Source organism: Sarcophilus harrisii, chromosome 2 (assembly GCF_902635505.1).
Source record: "Sarcophilus harrisii chromosome 2, mSarHar1.11, whole genome shotgun sequence".
NCBI classification, from domain to species: Eukaryota; Metazoa; Chordata; class Mammalia; order Dasyuromorphia; family Dasyuridae; genus Sarcophilus; species Sarcophilus harrisii.
This window is the reverse complement of record NC_045427.1, coordinates 489,911,071-489,919,383: the sequence shown is the minus strand read 5'-3', so window position 1 is coordinate 489,919,383 and position 8,313 is coordinate 489,911,071.

The following is an 8,313-nucleotide window of genomic DNA, read 5'->3' as shown; positions in this document are numbered from 1 at the left end:
GTAAAAAAAGCCAGAAGAAACCACTTCAGTATCTTTGCCTAGAAAAGCCCTAATGGGGTCATTAAGAACTTGATAAGATTGAACCATAACAAATAGAGCTCAGCTGAAAGTCAATTGAGAGTGAGGAGAGAAGAATTCAGCTTAGGGAAACTGTCTAAAGCAATGGCTCCCACTTATATATCACTCTCTATATGGTATACAAATGCCTTCCTCATAGCAGCCCTGGGAGTTAGGGATTGCAAGTGTCATTTTCATTTTCCAGAGAAAGAAACTGAGAGCTAGCTAGTCACATCAGCTGGTCTGGGATTTGAACCTGGATCTCCTGGGTGTTTAATGTTCTTTCCACTATGGAAAGTTGAAGATATCTCTACTAGGAAAAGGGAAACAGATGTCAAACGGGGGCCACAATTTTTTCTGAGGATCAGAATGCTAGGATGGTATCAATTCCAAACGACCATGGAGTGAGCAAGATGCCTTCAGCTCCTGAAGCCATTATCTCTGTCCAGAGATATGGTGGCCCAATCTATTGTCTCAAATCCCCTCTCTCTTTACTGGGGAGAGGGGGAGGGGAAACCGGAGGGAGCTGCTGAGGGACAGAGCTACAGAAACAGTTCCTGAATTAATTTAGATTTCTGCTGCCAGCTGGAGAGAGCAAGCTTGATGTTATCTGTAAACAGTCTGAGGGTCCCACTGGGACAGTTAGCACTTTATAAACCTGTCCTGCCTTAAAGGGCCAGAACTGGTGGCTAAGCAGGGAAATCCTCCGGGATAGGTTACTGGGCTCATTTGTCCAGAGAGGAGGAAGGCCCTGAGCCACAGGATGCTACAGTTTTGTTTGAGAGTCTGTGGGTGGGGAGGAAAGAACAGGCACACAATTTATTCATAAGCATTTGAGCTGCCCCAGGCTGAGTGCTTTGCTAACAGATGGGGACACCCAGAAAGCAGAGGGCTCCCAGGCTTATCTCAGATGCACCAGCCCAGTGTATTCAGTCTGTGGACAAAGCCCATTTCATCCCAGGCCCTTTGCCCTGCTCAGCTCGAGGTAATCTCTCTATGGAGTCATTTCCAAACAATGTAGAGGTGGACCCTCTTCTACAAGTCTGCGTCTTCACATTAATCCTTACAAATGGGTAAAAAAAATCATTGTTATACCTATATCATATATAAAGTCACTGAGCTTCAGAGAGCAGATATGAAGTGAGTGGTCCAACATTATACGGGATCTGGTATCCCAGTCAGAACTCAAGTTCATCACTCTCTTCTCCAATACCACAAGGTTGCCATGGGCCAGATGGAAAATCATGCTTGTTCTTTGATAATTGCTCCAGATTCAATAAAATGAATATTCGAGGCATTATTTGATGTAATGAATTACTGATTAAATTCTTACATTATGTTCCAAGCCTAGTACTAAATGCTAAGGATACAAGTAAGAAATACAACCTGCTCTCAGGTGCCTCCACTCTAACTGGAGACACACATATGGAAGGGCAGAGTGGCAGGACAGATGGAAAGGTCCACAATTCCCAAGGCCAGCAGTAGGTCAGATGGTATGCTCAGAGGTATGGATATCATAGGGCAGGACAGATGGTAAGTTCTGGTATCTTTCATTTTGCCTGAAGAATTGTAGTTGGTGACTTCCTGCGCACAAGTTATGTGATCATTGATATTTGCTCCCCAAAGCTGGATGCTGGGAGGGGACCCCCCCTAATTCATTGGGAAAAAGGGAATGGAACTAAGGATCCAAGTGGAGTAAAGATCCTAGATTCCTTTCAGGTAGAATATAGGAATATCAATGTCCATCTAGAAGTGAGCAAAGGGTTAGAAAGGATGAATAGGACGATTGGAAGAGAATAATACACCTTGAAAGTTTCCTAGATAGGTTTTGGGCAGCTTAAAATGGGAAAACATGCTTCTGGATGAGACCCAGGTGCCAAATAGGCAAGCATTGGGCTTGTAGTTATAACAACCTGAGCTTAGGTCCTGAGACTGATAACTGTCACTATGTGACTGTAGTTAAGTCACTTAGTAACTCAGGGACTCAAAAAACTCTCCAAATCAATGTTACTCTTGAATTACTGAACTTCATTTCTTGAAGGAATTTCTATATAGGTAATATCACTATCTGGACCAAAATAGACGAATTCATAACCCCAGTCCCAACCTATCTCATATGTTTTTATGGGAATATGTTTTTTTTTTTACCAGAATCTATAAATTTAAGGTATTATTCTTAATTTGACCACTTATTCTCGGGAGGTCTTATTCTGGTATGGAGATAATCCTGAATTCCTGGTGCTACGCCAGTGGAGTGCAAACTCCGGCAGAAGCTATCAAGCTGGAGAGACTTTTGAGTTTGAAAAATCGTAGGTATTTGTTGTCTGAATACCAACCTCAGTACAGAGTAGTTCGGCACCAGAGGGCTGGCCAATAAGTGATGAATTTTTTTCAGTCACTCCTATTCATAAAGGCTGTCAAAGCACAAAAGTATTGCAGTCTCTGACAATACAGAGAATGCCCCCACCCAGCATATCATGGATATTAGAAATATCGATGCAAGTATTCCCAAGGCCAGGGAGCTGTAGCTGAAGGACCCCCACTGAGGACAGGAGGTCAGAGACACGGACAGACCAGAATCTCCCTCTCAGCACGCCACGGATCAACTGTTCACCTGGACGAGACTCCATGTCTCTTTTTCCTGTTTCCAACAAGTCACTCGGTTATTGGGCTCCTGATTCCCTTCCTTTAGGTCCCCCCGGGGACTGGCAGGGCCCAGCCGGCGAAGTCATGTCTGCCATGCAGCCTGTTCATTAGAAGCTAAATTGTTACATGAATTCTAACTGCTATGTGGCACTGAAGCTGTCAGCTGTGATTAACTCCTCTCAAGCTGACAGCAGACTTGTACAATCTCCCCACACAAGAGCCAGGCCAAAGGGGAGGAAGGGGATAATAGCGAGGAGGGACATCATTCCTATTAGCCCAGGAAGAGATCTGGGACAATAAGAGGCACTCCTATGAAATGACTGTACCCCCAATTACTCAGAGAAAGTAGCTTACAAAAAGGAAGTTGTCACTAAGAGGCATTCCCTAGGGTCACAACTGAGACTGAATGGTGTAAGGGATACTATTGGATATTTTTACCTGTTCCTGTCAAATTCATTGCTGGGATCCAATTAGCATCTGATCTTCCCCAACCCTATTATAATCCCCCTTGACAATGCAATCTATTATGACTCTCCCATAGATCTTTTTTGTCTTTCCTGTCTACTTCCTCCCTCCTCTTCTCCTACTTTCTTTTCCACTACTTATTCACTCTTTTTTCTTCTGTCACTCTTTCTCCCCACCTTCAGATAACATTTCCTCTGTGTCCAACCAGTGTGGTAAAAATCAACCAAGTCTTTAAAGCACCTACTGCATACCTGAAACTTGGTCTTTTCTGTGTAGAATCCCAGAATTAAAAAGAATTTTAGGGATCATCCAACTTTCCACTACAAGCAGGAATCTCTCCTTTCTTATCATTCATCATTCAGACTCTATTTAGTCTCACACATCCCATCCTCTAGTGACCGAAAGTTCAATTTCTCATGAAAACCTCCATTTCTTTGCCAGACCTTTGAGAGAGGCCACAACCTGTTTCTTCCTTCTTAGCTGCTCCTGGCCAAGGATGCCAGAACTATCTCCCACCTCTCTCACTGCCAACTCTGACTGTATTAAATAGAACTCATTCTCAGGGATGAGGTGTCTCCGTCTCTTGTATTCTATAAATTTTTTTTTTACAATGTTTTACTTCCCAGTTTCAAAGAGAGTATGAGAAAAACAACACTTTGGAATCCAAATATCAGGATTTAAGCCTCAGCTCAGCTCATTGGCACAATGGAGAGAGAACTGGAATCAACAATCAGGAACTCATCTTCATGAGTTCAAATCTGGCATTAGACACTCACTAGCTGTGTGACCCTGAGGCAAGTTTGCCTCAGTTTTCTCATCTATAAAATGAGCTTGAGAAAGAAATGGCAAACCATTACCGAAACCAAGTCTTTTTAAAGCCAAAATGAAAACCTCTAATGGGGTCACTGGGAATCATTCACAACTTAAAATAACTGAACAAATAAAAATCAACTCATTTGCTAATCATAATCACTTGATCTCCCTGAACCTCAGTTCTCTTGTTGGTAACATAGAAATAATTATGGAAACACAGAGTTGGAAGGAACCTCAGAAAACATTTTATCCAACTCTTACTTAATTACAACATTCATTCTATAACCTATCCATATGGTCATCCAGCTTTCCTTCTCATCTCTCTGGGTGATTGTGAAAATCAAAAGAGATAGTGGCTGTAAAAATGCTTTATAAATTCTAAAGCACCTTATGGATAAAATGACATCATTAACATTAATCAATAAATAGCCCGTGTGCCTTGAATTTTTCACTAAACTAACCACAAAGACCACTTGCTTGGGCATACTCACTTAGCATTGACATGTATTAAATACTGACCAGCTCTAACCCATTTTGTGGAAGTTTATGCATCTTGTGAACATAGTCACACTAACAATGCTGTTTTCACCAATATCCAGAAGGTGTTTTTTAGCTGGAAAGCTTGTACACTGTGCATGGTTCTGGAGCTAGTTTAGTCTGGGAGTCAGTTTATTAAATCAAACTCCTGAATATACTTTAAAAGACCACTGTCCCCTTAAGTGGGATTGCCCAGGCTTTGTCTATGCTTTCCTGTCCAGTTTGTAATATCAACAGATCCAGCAGAACATCTCTACAACCTTCTCTTTGGGCAATGACTTTCTTGAACCAGAAAATTACTCAAAGCAAAGCTTCTGTATATTTAAATAGTATCACTACCCTGATCTTGATAAAACTGAACAGCTATATTTTGAGTTGGATCAGGTTCACTGCACAGACACCATACAAAATAGTGTTTGAACTAAGCATGTAAGACCCAAAGGGAGGCCATCTCCAGTTGTCCTGATCTTTATCTGGCCACTGGACTCAGATGGTTCTGGAAAAGAAAGTGACCTTGCACAGCCTTCCCTGACTTAAATCCAATTCACTTGCATGTTATGGCATTACCTCCCTGATGTCATGGTCCTCTTTGAGAACAAAGGACTAACAAGAACAAGACCTGAAGACTCATGGCAGGGAGGGAGGGATCAGACAGGTGGGGTGAACCAGGAAAAGCTTCCTAGAACCAAAGGTGACCTTCCCTTCTCTAAAGTGTTGGGTGCTATTAGCCTGAATATCAGAAAGCCTGGTTCAGTATTGCCCTCTACTTTCCTGATCTCGCTACCCTGCCTCTATTCCTTTTGCCTTTAGCTTTCTAGATCTGGAGAGGACAGCCAAGAAGTTCCAAATGAGGTAATATAAAATGTTGGATCTGGAAGGTCTCTTATAGATCACTTGGCTCTACTCCTTCATTTTACCCCAGAGTCTTCAGGAAATAAACTTATTAGGATCTGTCACACAGAAAGTTAGTGGTAAAGCCAGTACTAAAATCCATGTTTCTTGCCTTTCCTGCCTCTACCTTGCCTAAAAGCTCTTACCAATCTATGTCTCAAGGAAAAATTAGAGGGAACTTTGTCTTTAGCTTCCACTCCTCAGTCTTCCTCCAAACACCTAGTTTCCTTCACATGATTTTTTTCCATCTCCAACTTCATGATACTTGTATCCAAACAACATCCCAGGATCTAATCTGAAAGTAAAGATGATAATCCTTTGCAAGATTATTGAGAGGAATGAGTTTTGTCAACTCCAAATAGGAGGCTACATATTGGATCGTGGCATATTGGATAGAAGGTTGGCCTTGAAGTTGCCTTGGGCTTAGGGTCTTAGGTTTTCCTGGGTTCAAGTCCTGCTTCTAATATGTACTAGTGGTGTGTCCATGGGCAAATGGCTTTTTCTCTCAGTGCCCTAGGCAACTCATAAATTACAAGTTTAGGCTTAGAAAGGACAGACAGAATCAGACTATAGTTACAGACGGGCTCCAGGACCATAAATTTCAGGGTGATGATTTGCTGATCTGACTTGATAGAGAAGGGTTTTTCATACCAAGAATTCCTTACATTGATGAAATTACAGGCCCAAGTCTCCAACAAATGTTCTGTATAAACTACTACCCATGCTAAAACACCTTTTATTATATGAAATATATATAATAAAGTCTTATCCATGATAAAATGAAAATGTAAAACCTCTGCAACAAGCCCCATTTCTGCAATGAACTTGGATAATTCATTTTCTTTTTAAACTCCAACTTCATTATCTATACAATGAAGTAGTTGGCCAACATGGTCATTAAAATCCATCCAAGCAATAAGATTCTAGGATCCTGTGACCTACAGAAACTTTGTGGTAGAGATGTTATCCACAGGAATAACTTATGTTATAGTTCCACAAGATTTTAAACTAAGAATAAATGCAATCATTTCTTAAAATTCAATCATATTAATGAGAAGAAATCAAAGGAGCACCTGAAGCATTGCATTTAAGCCAACTTTTCGTAAGTCCATAAGGTCTCTCAAGGAGACCATCATTGATCAGGGCTCAAAAAATGACCAGTTTAAACATCCCACTTGGGTAAATTCCAGTATCTCATTGCATGAAACTTTAATCATATGCTCCCAAATGACTTCCCAAATGGGCTTCCCTCCTGCTCTTGCTTTGACAGTTTCCATGAAGGTTTTGCTCAGACCTCCCTCTGAAACTTCCTCCTTATACCCATGGATACCCCTTCCCTTCCCTACCCCTCCCTCCAATAGGAAGAGATATCAGAAGCACATGCCCTGCAATTACCCACAATGTATGCCTCACAAGTACCTCAAGCTATATCCTAACAGTGCATGAAACATGCCAAAAGATTCCAGAGAATTGCAAATACTTCCACCATTAGTAGATTTAGACCTGGTCATCCAGTCCAATTTCCTAAACTTATGAGTGAGTGAAGTGAGATTCTAAAAAATAAATGATTTTGGTCTAGGTCACGAAGTTAGTAAATCGTGAAAGAAGGATTCTCATCCATGTCCTCTGACACCAAATTATTTATACCTAGTAAATACTTAACAATGCTTTATGTATTCATTCAAATTCATCATTCATTACACTGTATTGTGCTAACTCTTTAAATCCTCTTAAAATGGCACACAATATTCAAACAACCCAGACACCCAGAACTCTATCCATAAATTCTCAGATGTAGCTGAACTCTCATACCCAAGAATATTGTTTATAATTGAAATGCTTGTAATTGTTTACTGACCTACACAATGATCTTCACAAATACTCCATCTCTCATTTCCATGTCTTTGCACTGACTGTCCCTGATGCCTGGCTTGCAATCTCTCCTCACTTCTACCTCTGAGTATTTCCATCTTTGTTCAAAGCTAAGTTTAAACCTATCTCCAACCCAAAGACTTTCCTGATCAACACCTAAATTCTAGGGTCTCTCCAACTTCCAAATTACCTGTTATTTATTTTGCATTCATTTTACATGTTATATCCATATGCATATGTTATTTTGCATATATAAATGTAAGCTTCTTGAAGGCAGAGATTCTTTTTCAGCTTTCTTTTTGTATCCCCAAGGATCTCAACCATGCTGGAACAGAGTAGGTACTTAATAAATATTTATAGATAAGTTGATTAAATCGCTAATATATAAGTGGAAAGTATAAATCACTTTGCCCTTTCCAACCATGCTTAACCTAAGACCCAGAATAAATTATTTGATTTCAAATTCCCTTTCCCATGACACTGAATACATGCAAATTGATTGTGTGTATGCACACACACACACACACACACACACACACACACACAGAATTTCTTTAGAATTGAAGAGACTTCGAAGCTAGTTAGTCCAACCTGTACCTGAACAAAAATGTCTCCTACACTATTCCAGCAGAGCTCTGATCATATTCCAAATCCTCAGAAACATGACCCAAATTAAATGACAAATGGGAACTAATATTCAAACAAGATGAAAATACTTCCGTGTTGCTTGCTTCTTTTATTCCATGATGAATGCTCAGCCCTTTAAACAAAATGTTTCATTATTTTCAGAAAGGGGCTTTGACTGTTCAGGCTGGGTACCCATTGTACAAATCTAGTAAAAGACATTTAAAAATAAATTGACTTTAACTGACAAATTTATTGAAGTCTTGAAATATTTGATCATCAGAGAATAAATAAAAGACACTGGACGCTCACATAATCTACAGTTAGTTCAATATTCAGCTTTACAGGTAACAACATACATGTGATTTTATTTTTTTGTTCTCATTTTTCACAATTAGCTCTCTCTGA